The sequence below is a fragment of the Lynx rufus genome, unplaced genomic scaffold (assembly GCF_022079265.1).
Source record: "Lynx rufus isolate CCGP_SWC_20201006 ecotype Redwood Valley unplaced genomic scaffold, mLynRuf1.p SCAF_10, whole genome shotgun sequence".
NCBI classification, from domain to species: domain Eukaryota; kingdom Metazoa; phylum Chordata; class Mammalia; order Carnivora; family Felidae; genus Lynx; species Lynx rufus.
In genome coordinates this window covers 53,590,118-53,609,280 of record NW_025814824.1, presented here as the reverse complement: position 1 = coordinate 53,609,280, position 19,163 = coordinate 53,590,118, and the positions used below count along the sequence as shown (strand labels likewise).

The 19,163-nt window shown below is 34.6% G+C and overlaps 1 pseudogene; it reads right to left on the bottom strand.

Moving 5' to 3' along the window:
- Positions 1-864: 864 nt before the first annotated feature.
- Positions 865-8,247, bottom strand: LOC124524340 (ribosome production factor 2 homolog; annotated as a pseudogene).
- Between the last annotated feature and the right edge of the window lie 10,916 nt (positions 8,248-19,163).

The window sequence follows — 19,163 nt, the reverse complement described above, 5'->3', positions numbered from 1 at the left end:
ATACATAATATTAGTTACAAAAATTTAAGATATCAATGCATTGCATCAGCATGGCCACACTTCCCCTCATGTTTGCATGAGATCCTAGCCATGGGAATTAGGAGAGCAATGAAATAAATAGAATATTTTATGCTTATTTTTTTACCAAAGAGAAAAAGAAAAAAACTTTTGTTATTTAAACCTCAGCTGATCAACAGTTCATTTTTTTTCTTACTTTGACTTCAGTAGATTTACTGAAGATAATTTACGTGACCTCAATGAATGGGTTAACTGTATCACAGAGATCAAGATAATAGAGTCATATAAAATTGGACATTGACCTTGCCTTGAGAAATGGAAATTCTGGTAACTGTGTAGAACTGATTGTTCTGGAAAAACAAACACTACTGTGGTTCATCCCAAAGTAGAGTGTAAAGTGATAGACCTTGACTGTTGTGAATGAACACATATATGTAACTCCAGAAGACTTGTGTATAGCCAAAAGTGTGTAAATAACATTTTATTATGCTGAGTATTGACAAATAGTATTGACCTAATTCATGTTGATGGGTGTCTGGACATGGTGTTGAAGACTTTACTTCCCATGTGACCCAGCTTCATGGGGTCTTTCTCAGACATCATTGTGGAGAAGTCAATGACCTGTCACAAATAAGAGCCTCTAGAGACACTTAATGAGTGCCCATGGACCAAAGGTGGGCAGAAGAGACACAAATTTATAAGACTGGAGGCTCATTAACTACACTTTTTTAGTCACTTAGACCTGACTTAGCACTTCTGAGCTAGCATGAGGAATAGAGGGTTTTTGTTTGTTTGTTTGTTTTTGTTTTGTATTTTTTGTTTTTGTTTTTGTTTTGGCTAGTTTCATCAATTGTTTTCAATTCTCTTTGATTTTTTCTCCTGGTCTTCTGTTATCTTTTCTGCAGGTCGCTTCTTCAACCCCTTCATTTTCCTAGTTTGTAGTTTGCTTAGGTCTCGCTTCTGCATATGAATCCTTCCATAAGTTGTGCCAAAAGTGTCATGGGAGACATTTGTCTTCTTCTTTGGCTTGAGGGATTTTGGCATTTTTATAGATAATTTGTAAAGATCATCTGATGCCAGATATGTCCTCCTCAGAACCAGATCCAATGAGGGCCCCATCTCTTCCAATTCAATCCTTGGTGTTTTACAACCAGACTTCTTCAACAGCACCTTGTAGCCTCGAAAGTAAATCTTCCCATTCAGTGCAGTGAAGTGCAGAACATACTCTAAACCAGCCAGGCGGATATTTGATACTGTGGGGCCTCTGAAGAGATCAATAAGAAGATTTTTTAGGCTTGTGTAGTCTTCTGTTACATCAAAATCATCACCAGCAAATATTAACATGGGTTTTGTTCCTTCAAAACATTTACTATTCTTGATGTCTTTTAGAGAAACAAACTTCTCAGTACCTAATTCGATCATATCCAGCACATGGTAGTCATACATATGACCTATTACTAGATTATTTGGCTACTTCTTATTATGGGAGCCAAACATAAATAAAGACCAATCTGACTTCTTTTAAAATAATTCCAATGATGTCTGATCCTCACATGGTCTTGTAATGTTTTCTTTTTATACAGAACGCCATATGGTTTTGTCAGTGCATACACATCTCTAAGTACTTGTGTCACCAGTAAATTTGCATTTCCCCCTTTAATCAGCATAGCATTTTTAACATTTTCACTAAGTTTTTGAAGTCTGGCTTCTTTTAATAAGGCCAGTTCCAAGATTATGAAATTTGCATTGCTACATAGATAATCTATGTTAGATTGATGTTTATGGCCCCAATTATAGGCGCTCTTTGCCAGATAACTGTACAGAGTCCTGCTTCTCTGACTTTGCACTAAATCATGTGACTACCTTTGTTCACGGGAATCATTGTAAATATGATACTCTAAGAAACGCGGAAACTCTTTCACATGTCCATTTGCTGATTTTGAACTTTCTCATCTCTAACAAAAGATTATTTCCGAAGTAGGCTACTGGAAGAAAATAAATGCGTGGCCCAATTACCTCTGTTTTCCTAAATGATACCCAGCTAAGTACCAGACATGTGAGTGATCCCAAACATGACCAGAAAAGTTACCTGGCCAAACCTAGGTAAATTGTCTTCCTGAACTTTATAAGCTAAACAAAGGATATAATTTTAAGCCACTGAGATTGAAGGTTTCTTAAGCAACATTATGTGCAGAATGTAATGTGTGCAGTTTACTTCTCAATTGTAATGTTGACCACTGAGCATGCAGGCTATCTATACATAATTTAAACTGTGGAACACTGAGAACTGTGGGTATTGTAGTGCTTTATACTACTCCTCCGCTTCTAATATTTTCCCTAGAAAGTTTTATTTAGATCTCTTCTCTTATGGCATACCCCTCTACTTGAGGTGTATTCATACCCTTTCATTTGACAGCATTTGATTATGCATGTGTGTGTTGGGGGGAGATAAATGTAATCAATGAAGTTATGGAAAACAGAAAATTAGGACAATAACAAAGATTTCTAGAAACAGTAAATCTTAGATTCAACTATAATCTCACCACCCAAAGAAAATTTATTGTCATTTTGTTGTTCATCCTTGACTATTTTATGAAAAGATGAAGATAGATAAATAGGAAGTTTTACTTTTTTTTTTTTTTTCTTCAACGTTTATTTATTTTTGGGACAGAGAGAGACAGAGCATGAACGGGGGGAGGGTCAGAGGGAGAGGGAGACACAGAATTGGAAACAGGCTCCAGGCTCTGAGCCATCAACCCAGAGCCTGACGCGGGGCTCAAACTCACGGACCGCGAGATCATGACCTGGCTGAAGTCGGACGCTTAACCAACTGCGCCACCCAGGCGCCCCGGAAGTTTTACTTTTATTAATGTTTGTTTAAAATGTTTTCTGGGGCACTTAGGTGGCTCAATTGGTTAAGTGTCTGACTTTGGCTCAGGTCATGATCTCACAGTGGGTGGGTTAAAGCCTTGTGTCGGGCTCTGTGCTGACAGCTCAGAGCCTGGAGTCTGCTTCCAATTCTGTGTCTCCCTCTCTCTGTACATCTCCACCTCTCTCTCTGTCTCTCTTTCTCTCTCTCTCTCTCTCTCTCTCAAAAATGATTAAACATTAAAAAAATGTTTTCTAACTCAAGAAACTTGTATATTATTTATAAGTTTGCTTCATTTATCGTGTCTGGATATATAATGCTTTATTTAGGTCATTTATATAATTTAATTAATTTACTTGTATATTTAATTCATATACATGAAAGATAGAAACATGCCTATTATTACCCACTATTGTAGGTCAGAAAGATTTGCTCCTACTGGACCTGACTGGGTCGGTCATTGTGTTGGATCTCAGCAGGTGGATTAATTCAGTGGGTTTACTCAAAGCAACCAGTATTGACTTCAAGTTGAAATAATTGAAAAGTATTTAGGGTCAGTATAGTAGAGTCAAGAATGGTCCTAAAGTCCAAAACACTTCAAAGACTGAGTCTGAACACTAGAATGCAAAGGGAGTAAAGTTGGGTTAAAATGAAGAGTATTACATTAAAGGCTTCATCAAGATATTTAGTGACTCCTGTATCTTTGCATTGATCAGAATCAGGTCTCAAACATGTGTGTACTCGCAGAGAAAGCCCTACCCATATGCTAGAGTTCTTCCTTCTCCCTGTGAAATCTGCACAAAATTCAACTAGGCCGCTTTCCATTTCCATCTTGGTGACTATCCAGTTGACAGATTTAATCTAAAGTTGTGATGACTGATTATAGCATTAACAATCAAATAGGGACTCCAGAATATATTACTTGAACTAAAAGAATTAACGTCTACTTATGGAATTTCCTGGCTATAGAAAACCGATACAAGATAAATCAACCCTAAAATACCTACTGGCACTTAAGACTAGTTTTTCTACTTGGATGCAGAATATTTTGATTGACATTATAGTCAATTCAGTCACAAAATAGCTGTCAGCTGCTTTATGTTCCTGCTCATTCATGTAACCATTTCCCTGTGGCATTTATAGCAAATAGAATTCTTGAACATTTTGGTCCTTATAATCACTGAGAAGATTGCAATTGGATTTTGGTAATCAGTGGTTAACAAAAACTATTACAAACCATTTAAGATCTAGTTCGCTTATTGTGTGTGTGTGTGTGTGTGTGTGTGTGTGTGTGTGTGTGTGTGTAAATTAAAATCCCCCCTTTCCTTCTGTACTTTCATTTAAAATGGATTGAAAGAGAAGCTAATGGCATATTTCTGATAGTTTACCTCTATTGAGATTACAAATCCAGCTGTCAGTCTGACAGCAAACCTCCTTAGCATGAATGATTCAAGGAATTGCTTGGAACTGTAATAAATTGCAGCAAGAATTTAAAACAGTAGCCTAAAATCTTTGTTTATCTAGATGAGTAGGAACATTTTAAAAGATGAAAATTAACATGCTGAAGTCCGAGGCTAAACATGAGGGGTGAGGATAGCCCATAATATTTTGAGAAAGAACAAGGTCAGCCATGTGAATTAACAAGATAGAGATTTATGATGAAACATTAAACTTGGCAGACTACCTGGAATCTATGATGGTCAAAGGCAGCACTAGTAGGGACTGATTCAAGACTGAAGGTCCTAGTAACTGAATTATAGAATCTAAATCAATTCTGAAAATACCAACGCGTCATACTGTGAAATTACTTTTCTAACGTTATTGGGAGCAAGTTTCTCTCTGCTCTGTTAAAATTTAAACATAGCTTCCAGAGAAAGAAAATGAAGAATATATTTCAAGCTTAATCCCTTACCTAAGACATATTTGGACAATTAAAAGACAACTGAAACTAAATACAAATAATTTACACTATAATATTCTAAAATATTACAGAGTGGTAAAAGACTATTGAACTATACTTGATGATACTCAGTTAAAAGTGTTTGCAAATTAGGGGCGCCTGGGTGGCTCAGTCGGTTGTGCATCTGATTTCAGCTCAGATCATGATCTCACGGTTTGTGGGTTCAAGGCCCGCGTGGGGCTTTGTGCTGACAGCTCGGAGCCTGCTTCATTTTGTGTCTCCTTCTCTCTCTGCCCCTCCCCCACTTGTGCTCTGTTTCTCTCTGTCTCTCAAAAATAAATAAATGTAAAAAAAATTAAAAATAAATACAAAAAAGTGTTTGCAAATTAGCTAACAATAAATGTATTAAAATTACTGTATACTGGACTACTTAATACAGTACTCAGCAACTTAGAGAATAGGAAAATAAAATTGTTTATAAATGCTTTTTAAGTGTCAGGACACAGAAGGTGATTGTCATATCAAGTTATCAGCACCCTACATATCTACTGGAAGATGGGACAAGTGACTATTATCAAACAGCTTGGATCAGTAAGATGTAACAGGGTGTAGAATTTCACTGAAGCTAAAATTGAGACCCTGAGACTAATTTCTGAACTAGGCCTATTCAGTAATTAAAAAATCTCCCTAACACCCTACATACTATATTACTGTGATGGTTAATTTTATGTGACAGCTTGGCTGGGCTAAGGGATGCCCTAATAACTGTTAAAACATTATTTATGGGTGTGTCTATGATGATGTTTCCAGAAGAAATTAGGATCTGAACCTGTAGACTGAGTAAAGAAGAATGTCCCCACCAGGAGGGCAGACATCATCCAGTCTTTTGAGGACCTGAATAGAATGATAGATGTAGGAAGGGTGAATTTGTGTTCTCTGTTTGCCCTCTGTTTGAGGGCATCTTTTTCTGCCCTCAGATATTGACACCTCTGGTTCTCAGGCCTTCAGATTCAAACTGGGGTTTATACTATTGGCTTCCCTGGTTTCCAGGCCTTCAGGATTGCACTGTAACTACAACCCTAGCTTCCTATGTCTCCAGTTTGCAGACAGTAATAAAGTGGGGCTTACCCATAATTTCCAATTATCCATAATTTCATTTGCCAACCCCTCAGAATAAATCTTCCAAATGTATATATGAATGTATGTATTTGTTTACCTATTTATAGCTATATTATCTATCTATCTATCTATCTATCTATCTATCTTACTGGTTTTATTCTCTGGAGAACCCTGGCTAATATAATCACTTCTAATTTGTGCATCATATTATGCCCAGTCATTAGCCTAAGTGACAATTTCTTCAGCCTCTTGTTTCTAATTTAATTTAGCCTTATAAATGAAAACTTAACCTTATTAGTAATCCCCACCCTAATCCAAAACCAATGGGTTATATCACCTTGGGATTTGCTTTTATGGGACAAACATACTGAAATCTGCCACTTGGTTGTTTGTAATCACATCTTGTTGATTACAAAGCACCCATATCTTCAATATTTGGAGCTTCACAGTTGCTTCTCTAAAATCTAAAGCTGCCTTTCAAAGAGAGTGCCACTTCTCTCATCTGTCTTACAAGCTGAAGAGTGACATTTCTCAGTTTTCTACCTTCTGAGGTTAAGCAAAGTCTCTACTTAACCCTTGGATCCCAACCCTCTTCCTCCTTATCCCTTACCAGTGTTTATACTAGGAAATATTTATGGTTCTTTTATTGAACTTTGTGAATACTATAGACATATCAAAGATACTAACAATTTTTCACGCCTTATTTGCAAAAAATTTCAAATTTGGTTGGATTTTGTTCAGTTTAAAGTAATTGTGATGTTTTAAAAATACACATATATTTTAGATGTTGAGGTCACAATGCCTGTTTATTTATATTTTCCATTAATTTTAAGGCTTAAAATCCTTCCCCAGAGATTTTTTTTTTCTACTTCTCACTACAGCTATGTAATGACATATGCCACCAGTGAATTGTATGCTTCCTTTTACATGGTTTAAGGATTTCCCAGCATCAAGCAAATTGACACAGTAAATACTTAATAAAATTCTTTGGTTTAGATTTAATTTGACTTGCTATTAAAGGTAGCTGGAACTTAAAACTAACACGCCATTGTTTTTATCAGTAGTATATACAGACTTTTCCTATATTAAATTTGGTTCATACTGGCATTATTTAAGTATATAACACTAAAAAAATAAAGCAATATTAAATATGCTTTATAATTTATTAAAGGATTTAATAATAAACATAGCATTGTATAAGAATCATGTAATTTTATAATACTTTACATTTTTTAATAAAAGTGATAGGAATAGACCATTTTCCCACCAGCAAAATAAAGAAACAAAAGAATGCTTTAATGTTAGAAAATTATCTGATTCCGAGAAAATTACCTAAGTACTTAGGACGTTGGCTTCAGCTAGATTTTTTTTGAACTTTGGACCAGTAAGTATTGGTGAAATTGCCTAAAACATACATAGTAGCACAGTGGAAAAATTAATCATCTTGTGGTTTAAAATTACAATATTTACATATTAAGAATGTAGAACTAAGATACAGAAAACATCCAAAATTGTAATAACCAGGTTAAGAATGAGTTAAGAATTCTAATAACCGAGTTATAAATCACAATATTTGCCAACTTGTCTTGTTTTGCATTTTTTCCTTATAGCACATCCTTGGTTTACTATACATTCAATATTTATTTAAATAAGTTTATGAAATTAAAAAAAGCCTTTAATTTAATACACTGATCTTTTATGATGAAATAATATTTGTCAAAGTGTGATATAAATTTATATCTGTACTGGAGGGACTTTGCCTGACTTTCATCAATAATATTTGGTTATTCAATGAACAGAAAAGAAAGAATTGCTTTCTTACTGTGCATTCTAAAAATACTATTTCTCATTTATTTTTAGCCTTTAAATATGTTAATAAATATATCCAAACAATATGCAACTGAAACCCTCAAATAGCTCAGCAAATGAAAATAAGATTTCACATGCATTATTTTTGTTTAATTGTCTCAGTAAATTAGTCTCTATGTATTCAAGGATCACCATACATCATCCACAGAGATGATCATTCCAATAACCTAGAACTCCACCTGCTTACAATTATTTTTTTACCACCTTTTTTCATCTTCTAATTTTTACCAATATAATCTAGGCTTTTTCATTATCATTAAACTGCAATTTTTCTATAATCAACTTCAAACATTGTATTTGCAAATACCACTCTCTCCATTTCCAGATCACACTCTCTGGTTTTGCGGCTCTAACACTACCCCAAACCTCTAGGCACATTGACCCCAGGATCCAGCCACTTTTCATTATCTTCCACTCAATCATGCCTTCACTTCTCTCCTTCCTCACTTGGAATTTCATGATCAGTCATCATCGTTGGACTTCATACTTACATAAACCCTTTGTTCCTCAATCACATAACTTTGAGTTCTTAAAAATACAACCTAGTCCGCATAAGTGTAACCGAATGTGACACTTAAACCACATACTCACAACACTGTTGACTGGCCCCACTCTAACTTCATGATTTGTATACCAGAAGTGGGTCCATAATGTATCATCCATATTTCTTTTGTTTATGTACTCTCCCACTCTCTTGCTAAAGTGTTACGTACTTTGTCCTATCTCTCCAAACTTACAATTTCTACTACCCTCAGCTATTCTCAGATGTTGAACTTATTTCTTCTTTTACCAGTAAACTAAATGTAATGAGAAGGGAACCTGTCTAGCTTTTACCATCATACCCACCCACCTTCTTAACCTATCCCTACCTATTTGCTACTATGGAAATATACTCAGTGCCTTTAGCTAGGGACAACCCCTAATCTTATTCAATAAGGCTTACTTATATCCCCTGACAATTGAATAGTGCTTATTCTCTTCTTTCCCTTTCATGTACCATTTATTTTTCCTTCTATAATGAAATATTCCCCAAAGTATATAATTCTATCCCATTAAAACAGAAAAAAGAAAGCCCACTCTCAATCCCTCACCTCTCTAGAGCCACCACCCCTATTCCTTCTCTTCCCTTCTCTGCAAAACTTCTTAAAAGAGATTATATCTGTTACCCAGTTACCCTGCTCTTACTCTCTTAAACTCCTTTCAGTGAGTCTTTTGCCTTCAGTGTTCTAACAGTGGTCCTGTCAGCTTACCACTGACTTCAGATTGCCAAAGCCAATGACCTGGTCTTAGTCCTCATATCACTTGACCCATCAATAGCATTTGATAGGGCCAACCACTGTTTTATCCCTTGGCGTGCATGCTTCTGAGTGCTTCTGGGTCAAGACTCTATTCAATTTTCAGCTAACTTTCTAGTTTCTTATGTCTTCTTTACTTTTGAATGTTGGAATGTTCCAGAACTCAGTCTTCTGAACTGTTGTTTTATGGCTGTGCCAAAATGAATCTCAAATCTATACATTCACTTATATCCACCTTAGATTCATAAATTCAACTGTCCAACATTTTCCTTGCATATTTAATAATAAAACTTGTTAAAAATAAGCTCCAGATATTGTCTTCCAAGCCTACTTCTTACATAGTCTTCATCATTATGATAATGTAAAATTATTTTTTTTAGTTGCTCAGGCCAAAGACCTGGAGTCAACCTTGAAACCTCCTTTTTGACATATTTCACATTTGATCCTTGAGTGAATCGTGTTTTTTTGACCTTCAGATTACATTCAGAATCTGACCACTTTCCACTAACAGACTACTAGCTGAAGCAAGTTATTATCAACTTTTGACTATTTCATTGTTATAGCTTATTACCCTATATAGTTTTATTTTAGTTCTCTATTAGTCCATGCTTAAAATTGCCATCAGAAAGATATGTTAAATTTTAATCACTTAAGTATAATGGTTAAGGGAAATGTCGTTTGTATAATTCAGAGTCCAATTAAGAGACAGAAACCATGGGGTGCCTGGGTAGCTCAGTTGGTTGAGCTTCCAACTGCGGCTCAGGTCATGATCTCACAGTCTATAAGTTCAAGCCCCATGTCGGGCTCTGTGCTGACAGCTCAGAGTCTGGAGCCTGCTTCAGATTCTGTCTCCCTCTCTGACCCTCCCCCGTTCATGCTCTGTCTCTCTCTGTCTCAGAAATAAATGAACATTAAAAAAAATTTTTTAAAAAAAGAAACCACAGAGGAATTTAAACATAAAGAAGTTTAATATAAATAAATATTATCTAGTCAAAAAGAGTAATGAAGGATTGGTAAATAACAAGTACAGATCATTCTGTCCAGCAATAGCAGATATAGAGAGCAGCCACTACCTCTAGATCTGAGTTACATCACTTGATGAAGATTGCCCCCAACCACCTTGCAGAGATCTAGACCTTGTTGGACAAGAGAACATGGTTCACCAGACAGTGGGGAATTGCTGAGGTTAAAATATAAGTGAGGGGAAGATAAAGTAACAGTAAATCTCAAATTTCTCAAAATTGCCATGGAAGATAGTGGTTAATTGTGCAGACCTCTGTTGTGATACTCCATGTCTTATGATGATGAAATAATGTCGAGGCAACTGTGTAGCACTGTTTGATAATGTCACCTTGAGGTTCTTTGTTGTTTATTAAATTGGCCATTACTTTTAATAATATTTTTTATGAATTAGTTCAATTGATTAAAAAATGTAAATTATCGAGGTATTTTTTCAAAGACTGTCTAAACCTTGCCTGCTATTTTTGTTGGTCTTCATGAGTTTGTGATCATTTGTTTATTCCTCGGGAAAAAAAATCAACAAGCAAATCATGTAATTAGCATAAATCTAAGGAGAAGGGAAAAAAAAGCATTAATTGAATACAAATAAATATCAATGTATTCTTATGTGGAAAATGTATGCAATTGCATATGTGTATGTATAGATAAATATAAAAAATATATCTATATAAAAGATGTATATATGTGTAGACATGTTTATATAGAAGCTTACTTTTATAGTAGTGATACTTTTTAAAATACACAGATTTTTTTTTTTAAATTTACACCCAAGTTAGTTAGCATGTAGTGCAGTAATGATTTCGGGAGTAGAATCCAGTGATTCATCCCTGATGTATAACACCCAGTGCTCAACCCAACAAGTGTCCTCCCTAATGCCCTTTGCCTATTTAGCCCACCCCCCACCCACAACCCCTCCAGCAACCTGCAGTTCTCTATATTTGAGTCTCTTATGTTTTGCCCCCCTTCCTGTTTTTATATTAGTTTTGCTTCCCTTCCCTTATGTTCATCTGTTTTGTATCTTAAATTCCACATACGAGTGAAGTCCTATGATATTTGTCCTTCTCTAATTTTGCTTAGCATAATATACTCTAGTTCCATCTACATTGTTGCCAATGGTAAGATTGCATTCTTTTTGATTGCTGAGTAATACTCTATTGTGTGTGTGTGTGTGTGTGTGTGTGTGTGTGTGTGTGTGTGTATTTATATATATTTATATATATGACACATCTTCTTTATCCATTCATCTGTCATTAGACATTTGGGCTGTTTCCATACTTTGGCTATTGTTGATAGCGCTATTATAAACATTGGGGGGGTATATGCCCCTTTGAAATACCATACCTGTATCCTTTGGATAAATACCTAATAGTGCAATTGTTGGGTCATAGGGTAGTTCTACTTTTAATTTTTTGAGGAACCTCCATACTGTTTTCCAGAGTGGCCACACCAGTTTGCATTCCCACCAGCAGTGCAAAAGGGTTCCTCTTTCTATGCATCCATGCCAACATCTGTCCTTGCCCAATTTGTTAATGTTAGCCATTCTGACAAGTGTGAGGGGATATCTAATTGTGGTTTTGATTTATATTTCCCTGGTGAGTGATGTTGAGCATCATTACATGTGTCTGTTAGCCATCTGGATGTCTTCTTTGGAAAAGTGTCTATTCATGTCTTTTGCCCATTTTTTCACTGGATTATTTGTTTGTTGGGTGTTGAGTTTGGTAAGTTCTTTATAGATTTGGGATACTGACCCTTTATCTGATAGGTCGTTTGCAAATATCTTCTCCCATTCCATCGGTTGCCTTTTAGTTTTGTTGATTGTTTCCCTCACCATGCAGAAGTTTTTTATCTTGATGATGTCCCAAAGGTTCATTTTTGTTTTTGTTTCCCTTGCCTCTGGAGACATGTTGAGTAAGAAGTTGCTGCAGCTGAGGTCAAAGAGGTTTCTGCCTGCTTTCTCCTCTAAGATTTTGATGGCTTCCTGTCTTACATTTAGGTCTTTCATCCATTTTGAATTTATTTTCATGTATTGTGTAAGAAAGTGGTTCAGGTTCATTCTTTTTTTTTCTTTTTTTTTAAACGTTTATTTATTTTTGAGACAGAGAGAGACAGAGCATGAACAGAGGAGGGGCAGAGAGAGAGGGAGACACAGAATCCGAAACAGGCTCCAGGCTCCGACCTGTCAGCACAGAGCCTGATGCGGGGCTCGAACTCACGGACCGTGAGATCATGACCTGAGCCAAAGTCGGCTCCCAACCGACCAAGCCACCCAGGCGCCCCAGGTTCAGGTTCATTCTTCTGCATGTCACTGTCCAGTTTTCCCAACACCATTTGCTGAAGAGAAAAATTACACAGAATTTTTAAAAATCTAGTAATCTAAGTCCAAAGTAACAATTTAGCAAATATTTACATCTTAACTTTTACACTCAGTTCCAACCAACAAAAATGTGATGTATAAATACATAATACAAAAAAGGAAATTAGCACACAAAATTTGGCATCTGAGTATAGTAATAGACTGAGTCACATAGTGGTTTGATTCAATTTAGTTCTATGGTTGAAAAAGAATAAAAAATGTGTTTCCTGTAAAACTATTTACAAAATAATTGTAATAAACAAGTATCCAGCTTGAAGTGCCAAATCCAGTTTTTATTTATATTTAATTTTTTTCCAAATTGTTTTTAAACTGTGAATACAGTCATTTAGGGATAAAGATAACTGAAGCTATCAACTATGAAAATAAACCATCCCTAGATAATCAAGTTTGTGTACTCTTAAGGTGATGGTCAACATGATAGCTAATACTTAAAATAGAAATATAAATTCATACATATGATATACCTTATTTACATTATATATAATATTGTAATATGTCTTGATAAAGTTTCTGTCAGTATCTTAAGTGTCTATGCATATTTATGTAACTTAGATTTAAAGTCATAATATATTTCTCAGAATGACCAAGATACACAAAATTTTTAAACATGGAATACCTATTGAAGCAAAAGCCTAAAACCTAGTCCAAAAACAATTATGTTTATACAAGATTATTAAATTTAATAAGTATCAAAAGCAAGGAGTGCTACTCCAAAAATGTAACAAGTTAAAAAGTATAGTTTAAAATATTTTAATGTGGAATTTTAAAAATATGGGAAATAAAAGATACATTTTAAAGCTTTGTATATTATGGATTTTTATTCCCCCCAAATTCATGCTAAACCCTTGCATTTTCCTCCAGTTTTGCTTGTAATTTCTACAATTGCCCCAGTTCTCACCAAATTTTTCCCAATAAACAAAGACTATTCAGTGTTATCTTTCAAAGGAGAGGTGAAGGAGCACAGTTGAAATCCCAAATCCTCAGTTTTCTAGCTCTTGCTTTAGGGAAATCCCTTTATCTTTTGAAATTTATTTTGCTTAGCCATGAAAAGAGTAGAGATAATAATACATCCTTTGTAGAATTTTATAAAGGCAGTGTACATAAGGCACTTGTGCATGACAAGCAGTCAGTGGGGCCACGTGTTAATTTAAAATTATCTTTGTGGTGCATCTGGGTGGCTCAGTCGGTTAAGTGTCCGACTTTGGCTCAAGTCATGATCTCACGATTTGTGAGTTCAAGCCCCGTGTCGTGCTCTGTGCTGCTGGCTCAGAGCCTGGAGCCTGCTTTTGATTCTGTGTCTTCTCTCTTTGCCCCTCTCCCGCTCACACTCTGTCTCTCTCTGTCTCAAAAATAAAGAAGCATTAAAAAAAATAAAATTATTTTTGTATGTTACATTTACACACATGTAGAATACATTTTATTTTAGAAGTCCATTGCAACAGCTTAGTTTTTCTTGTTCAGAATTCTGAACTAATGAAAGACACTTGTAGAGTCTATCTCATTAAAAACAAGGCAAGAAAGAGTGGAATCAAGATATTACATAAAATTTCTAGTTGTTCTTCAGTCAATAAGCTAAATAATCCAAAATGGTACTGTAGTGCCTGTTAAAAACAAGCAGTAGACCTAATCTATACTAGTGACTATGTGGCAACAGAATATGAGGAGTTATACCCAGGAGTTTGCTATCCCAGACAACGTATGCCTACTTTTGCAATTTGCAGCAAATGCTCTTGTGACATGCAATTTGTTTATATTGATATGATGGTAGCATTAGCCAGATAAAACAATAAAGTTTAGACATTTCATACTTGTAACTGCAATTTATACACAAAGTAAAATACACATGCCATCAATAGCTGATACTTACAGAGTGCCTAATATGTACCAAAACTTGTTCTAAATTCACCTGAATGCACGGTATACTTTTCACTATAACTCCCTGAGCTATTCATGTTACCTTGCCTATTTTCTAAGTAAGGAAATTAAGTCAAAGAGTTTAAGAGAAGGGTCACAGTTCCCATAGCTAACAAGTGGCACATACATTCTTATACCAGAGGCTGTGCTCTTGACCGTATACATCATTGCTTCTCACACAAGCAAAATGCCAACTCATCATGAAGATCATATAGTTTCCCTCCAACTCCCACTCCTTTCCTTTCTCTTAAAAAACAACATATTGTTTAATCCCTCAGGTTTCAATTAATGTGTGCTAGATTGACATTCAAATACTTTTATTCAATTCCATTTTAAATGAAAACACAGACATAGCTATGAAATTAAGTAGAATCATTAATGAATATATTTGAAAAGCAATTTAATAACCCTGATATTTATCTAGAACCTGTCGATGATAATGTCCTTCATTCTCTGTGTCTTATATTGGGAGCAAAACGTGATAAACAGAAAAATAGAATGAAGGTCTTAATGCAAACACTTCAAACACAAAAGTACAAGTTTGCAGTGACCCTTAGACATTTCATGTTTTTATCTCCCCAACTACTATACCTCAAAGCCTTTTTGGTAATATTTATTTTATATAGATAATAGGTATAATGTAAATGATGTATTATATGTCCTATCATATTTAAATTGGAGGCAAGTTACTGTAGCACATAGAATATGGTTTTAATGTCCTAAGTAATGAGTTAAAATATTGACTGGCAATTGTTAGCAGTGTGACCTTGAAAGGGTCTCAATTTGTCTGAGCCTAGGTTTTCTAAGCAGTAAATTCAGATAATACATGTTAAATGTCATGAAATTTTTTGAATATAATGTATAGGAAAGTGCTTTGTAAATGTTAAAGTAAGTGAATATTTGTTACCATGCTATCATTATAACCATTCCCTGAAGCCCACGTTGAGGACCATCTAACCAGTGAAACTAATTCCATACTACATGCTCTCTTACTTCTGATATCACCTTGAATTATGAGCTATAGAACTCTATCTTTTAGTATGTTATACTGTATTATATACTCTAAATAGGTTGTCTTTATTGTAATCATTATAATAAGAGGAATATGTGGCAGAAAATAATATTAATTATTGCTATTTGCAAAACACCTTTTAAAAACTGAATTTTTTAAAAAGTGATACGCAAATTGTAATCTCAAGATTTAATTCGTTGAACTCAGAAGTTTATGGAGATAGTAGTAAGATATACACTATCTCACCTTGATGTTGTAAAACATGAAATATTAATTTCTGAGTAAGAGCTAATAAGTATATGAATTCTGACAATTTTTAAGAAAACCAAATTATATATTGGTTTTATATAATATATATTGGTTTATATATTAAAAAATCAAATTATATATTGGTTTATATAATATAATATTCCTGTTGGCATGTTCACTACCAATATGCACGTTAAATCTCAACCATAAGCTGAAATATAAATTGTCTATCCAATTGCTTCAGAAGACTTAACTTATAATTTTGATATTAAGTATTTCTTTTTGGATTGTAGTAAGTGATAAAAAAATAAGGCTCAACTAGGAAAACCAGTGTTAGGCAGGATCCACAGCCCTAGAGACAATGATGGAGCACTAGTGATAGAAATCTGTTCTGTAGGGATGCTCATTTGACAAGTCTGCAGAAGAAATTATTGCTTCAATATTTATATCTCTATTTCTCTGTGTCTAATTTAATGACTCATTTAACATGCTTGTAATTCCTGAGATAATATTAGAAATCTGCTTCATAATTATGCCTCGGTTCTTACATGGTATTTAAATTCTAGGCCATTATATACTGATCTACTGAGGTTATAATTTGAAACTTAACTCTTTATTGATTAAAATTAGCTAATGCTGAATGTGTATTTGTCAGATTTAAAATATATACTAAAATATTTTCATGGGGTCAGGGTAGAAAATTGCTAGAAATGATCTCTATGTTATATAAATGAAGTGGTGATAAAAATATCAATAAACTTTGGAAACACAGGATGGCCTTTGAAATCAAGTCTTTGTATAGAACACATTTTATTATGTAACTACATTTTAGGATCCTCTTCAGATGCATACATGTCTTGTTGGTCTAAAGCATCTGAAATAGCTTATGCCTTTGACCCAGAAGCCACTTAAAAAGTCGTTTGGGTTGTAATGATATCATCCACATGTTTTATCCTTCCTTTTGAAGGCAAGAATCAATTAAAGCCTCCCCGTTGCTCTAAGAATTACTAGGTTGGGCAGCAGTGTTACTTATGTGAAAGAAAAAAAATGCCAAGAAAAAAAGAAAAACAGTATTTCATGTCATCCAGTATTGCTACAAAATATTTTTAAAATTATAGTTGTGTTACCTACAGAATGCTTTTTAAAATTCTGGTTTTACTCAAAATGGATGTTCGCATCCTTTTTCAGAAGATCAAATTCACACGGTCCTCCAGGTGCTGCCTTAGAAGTTAAAAATGTTTACTCCACAAGGACGGCTTTAGAGTGCTCCTTAAACACCCAGCTCCAATAGTATTCAACAATAATTCATTTACATAAATCTACATTGAACTTATTAGCACAGCCACTTCCATATGCCCGCACATATTTCTGTCTGTTTCATGAGAAAATAAAAATCTGAATTAATTAAGTACAATGAAAGACAAGATATTACAATACAGAGAGTCACAAAGCAGGCCCTGATTCTTTTGGGAGACAGGAATCAGACAGAGATTTTCTTCAGTTGGCTGAGCTATCTATTAATAGTCTCATAAAAGGAAGCCTGAAATATTTTGTTTTTCTCAGGATTAAGGTCTTTTGGGTTTATGTTTTACTGGTGCTCGAGCTTTCCCATAAATCATTTGTATTTTAAATTCTTTTATTTCTGTTGAGAAGGACAAGCTCTGAGTGTGACAATAAGGAGGGAAAAGGGAAATCCATGGCATCTTTTTCTACTTGAAAATTGTACTTGCTCCTGTTTCTTCCTTCTTTCTTTTTTTCATCCTTCTTTCTTTTCTTTCCCTTTCTTTCTTCTTTTTTATTTAAAAAAATATGGTTTTACTCAAATTATAGTTTTTCGAACTGTTTATTGTAATTCCATTTATTCTAACATCTGTTCATCGATTCTTTATTAGTTTAATGATGTCGTTATTCTATGTTAACCTAAATTTTCCTTTGGAAATCAATACTGAGAGCTATTTTGCGATTTCACAATGTAAATGTTCCACCGAGGGAGGACAAAAAGGGGTTTTAGCTACAAAAGAGAAGTCTGAGAGCAAAATCAAAGTAAACATGGCTAAGGAGGAGACCTTAAGAAAGCCTTAAGATGATTTCTATTACTGCTTTGAGTACAAGACCATTTTTAGCCTTAAGTTCATTGTTTCTAAAGAGTTTCACAATTGCTCATCTAGCCCCAGCATTATCTCTGTGAGGACAGAGCAGAATGGGGTCTAGTTCAGAGCTGGAAGCTGGTGGCAAAAGTTTCACCAGTTAGGTAGGTTCACTTTTCCAATCCAGACAGTGTAGAAAGAGGGTGCAGTATGACGGCAGACAGTTGAAAACTGTTCAAAAAGTTAATGCTTCATTTGAGTCAGAAACAGTGATAGATCTAGAAAGACTTCCTAGATTCTAGATAAAAAGGAAAAAAATGTATGAACAGCATGAAGAAAAACATAAAGGCAAAATACCTCCCTAATCATGAAAGGTGATTTTTGAGGAAATCTTAGATGATGAGATGTACACATATACAAGTACAAGGACAGCAAGAGCCTTGATGTAGGGAAAGGCCTTTATAGCCTGTTTAAGGGTTTCGTTTTTATTATGAAGAGAGCACAAATCCATGATAAGATTTTAAACTGGGAATGGGAAATGAATTTTGAATAGTCACTCTTGTTCATAAATGATTATGAAGCATTGAATGAAAGATTAAGTAATTAAATGATATTTTCATCTCTGTTTTATAGTTGTAATCCTCCTGCTTCCTAGAACCCTAGACTGTTGACATACATATTAAACATATTTCCCACTTGCCTATGCTATACACAGTATTCTATATAGAATCAAGATGTCTAGTTTTTTTTTACTAACTCAACCTGCTTAATAACTACCATTATGAAGGTAACAGAGGAACAGAGGGATACATTTGATGTGCTGTTTGGTTGGATTTTTCTTCCTCATTGCTTAGAATTATAAAAAGTGAAAATTTTCATATACATATCATTATGCTAATATTTAAAGAGCTAAATGAACATGCCATTTTTGCCCTATGAAACATAATTTTCTATCATATTTGCTTTTGGGAGTTTCAGTAACTCACAGACTTCATTGTCACTTGCAGCACAACAATATAATAATATATGGATAAAGTTCCTGAGCCTTTTCTAAGTGTGGTTGATTCAGGTATTAACAGCTATTTATTTCTTCTTATATATTTTTTAAAATTTTAATATTTATTTATTTATTTATTTATTTATTTATTTATTTATTTAGAAAGTGTTAGCAGGGGAGAGGGGCAGACAGAGAGGGAGAATCTTAAACAGGCTCCATATTCAGCATGGAGCCCAATGTGAAGCTTGATCCCATGACTGTGAGATCATGACCTAAGCCAAAATCAAGAGCTGGACGCTTAATTGACTGACCCAGGTGCCGCATAACAGCTGTTTAAAATTCAGTGTTCCACACTATTATTATTATTATTTAGTTTGCACAAATAGACAAAGAGGTGCCTTACCTAATTAAAATTTGCTAATAGATAGGCTGCCACTGAG